At 47.5% G+C, this 2,285-nt stretch overlaps 1 protein-coding gene across 1 annotated transcript in view; it reads right to left on the reverse strand.

The window, feature by feature from the left end:
* The window catches only part of LOC101847250 (probable serine/threonine-protein kinase DDB_G0276461), a gene marked incomplete at its 3' end in the record, with an annotated part of 42,722 nt that extends 41,163 nt beyond the window's left edge, over positions 1 to 1,559 (reverse strand). The window contains 1 exon segment of the mRNA XM_005095322.3: positions 829 to 1,559.
* Between the last annotated feature and the right edge of the window lie 726 nt (positions 1,560 to 2,285).

Below are 2,285 nucleotides of genomic sequence, written 5' to 3' on the forward strand. Positions count from 1 at the left end.
TTATTATTATTATTATTATCTGACACACAGGATAAAAATTCTCCACACGCACGAATCGAACTCATGTCTCTCGTATGCGACGGACAAGCGCCTTGCCGTTACACCATATACACCGGTATAAAAGTTTCCGTAAACCTGACAACGATACACACTTGGCGCGGTAGCAAGGTCATATAGTATGTTGTTCAAGGCCACCGGTATTCAGACTATCGATTACAACGCACCTGCTTTCCATCCTTTATTTACTTTCTTACTCGCGGTAGTTAGTACATTCATGTTTTTTAAATTAATCTCTGTTATCTACCTTTAATAACAAAAAAATAGCGCAAATTCCCTGCTCAACAACAAGCTCCACGCACAGCGTTCTTTACTCCAAGCAGACCTGAGAGCATTCTTAAACATTCTCAAATCCCTGGGAAGCATACAGTGCAAGCTGCTACTTTACAGGCGCTAAAACTTTAACATAAAGTAGACAAAATCTGTCGCTGTCTGTAGCCTTGACCTTACTTCGTATGTATCAAGAACTATCGTGAAAGTGACTTGCACGCTTGATTTTTCCTTCTTTTTACTTATTTATTGTTTTCCAACAATTACTATAATACCACTTCGATCTTCACATGTCTTCACTGAGAATCATCAGCACGACGAATTTTGACCTTGGGGCTTCAACTCATTTTCCCCCCATAAACGCGGCAATGGGAAGAGTATAAGCTGACGTACTTTGAAACGTACGTTTGAATCGTCACTCTTACAACATAAGGCTTCGTTTCGTCTCTCCTCACGACCACAATCATTGCAAAAAGTAAGCCTACACAATCCGGTACTCACTATTTGCATAATTCCCTGCGATATCACTGTCTCTCTTCTCTATCTCACAAACATAGCGAACAGTGAGCTCTATACTCCATCACTACTTCCACCACTTTATGTGATATCACTGCCGCTCCTCACTATCTAACATCACAGCGAGAAGAAAGCGTGTACATCATCAGTATCTCTATTACCATCACATTTGACATCGCCCCGTGCCTTCACCCACATTCCTCATCCAGAAGGATTCCTAGGGACAAACGATCCCGCACGCGACTCACTCACTCACTCACTCACACACTCGGCCCCGCAAGAAGCACGGGGGCAGGCGGCGGACGGTGATGACAACTAGACGGTAGTAGTAACCGTAGCAAGCTCCACCCAGAGTTACTTACACGCCACCCGGGGTTCCTTCCTTCCGCTCACAGTGCGCGGGGGGTGGAGGTGGCGTTTGTCGCTCGCCTTATACTAAGACTTAGCTACGCTCCTATCTACTCACTATTACTAGCGCGGGCCTCTCCTAAACGTCGAGGAATACGATGGCGCGAGGCGGAGGACGGTGGCGGCGTTTAGAGACTTGTGGCGCGAGTGAGTAACAGTTCGCCAAGGCGTAGGGTGGCGGAGAACGACTCGGCGTGAGTGAGTACGTCGAGGCGCGTGCAACAGTTAGCCAAAATAGAGGGCGGCGGGAGATGAGGCGTCAGTATGCCGCACGTGCAACAGTTAACGAGGCGGACGGACGGACGGACGGACGGACGGAGAGAGACGTGGTGTGAGTAAGCGCGTGCAACAGTTAGCCAGAGCGGACAGACGGATCAACGGACGGACGGGCGGACGGACACCGCCGCCGGCGACGATAGTGGCGTTGGGTGGACAGACAAGCAGCCGGTCGATTGCGCGTGTGGCTGTCGATAGTCTGTTTCGAGCGGGGTTCTCGACCTTCGATATGTCTCGAGCTGACTGGCTGGCTGGGTGGACGGATGGCAAGCGGTACCGGGGATTGGGGCCAGATTGAGACGAGGGTGGTCTCTGGGGACTTGGAATCTTTTGCACTGTCTTTTTTAAAGACATAGATTTAGTTCTTTTTGTGGCGCATGTTATGTTGTTGCTTTCGTATATATCTGTTTGAGTGTGTATATGTGAGTGGGGAGGGGGGGGGGGTGTCTTTTGTTGGGTGTTATTTTAAGGGTAGGAATGCTTTGTTTAAATTGATTTATTATTTTGTTTCTTTAGTTTTATTGTTTTGTCTTGCTTTGGTTGTTTTGAGTTTTGGACGTATGTCTTTTTTTCCTGGTTTTTGTTTGGTTGTTGTTGTTTTTTTGGTGGGTTTTTTTTTTGGTGGGGGGTGGTTTGGTTCGGTTTCCTTTTAACACAGATCCGACGGTGTACTGAAATAGACAAGACAAAGGGAGGGGAAAGCACAGAGAGGCAAGCATCGAGACAGAGCGAGAGACAAAGATATATGTATGTGTGTG

Source organism: Aplysia californica, unplaced genomic scaffold (assembly GCF_000002075.1).
Source record: "Aplysia californica isolate F4 #8 unplaced genomic scaffold, AplCal3.0 scaffold00100, whole genome shotgun sequence".
NCBI lineage: Eukaryota > Metazoa > Mollusca > Gastropoda > Aplysiida > Aplysiidae > Aplysia > Aplysia californica.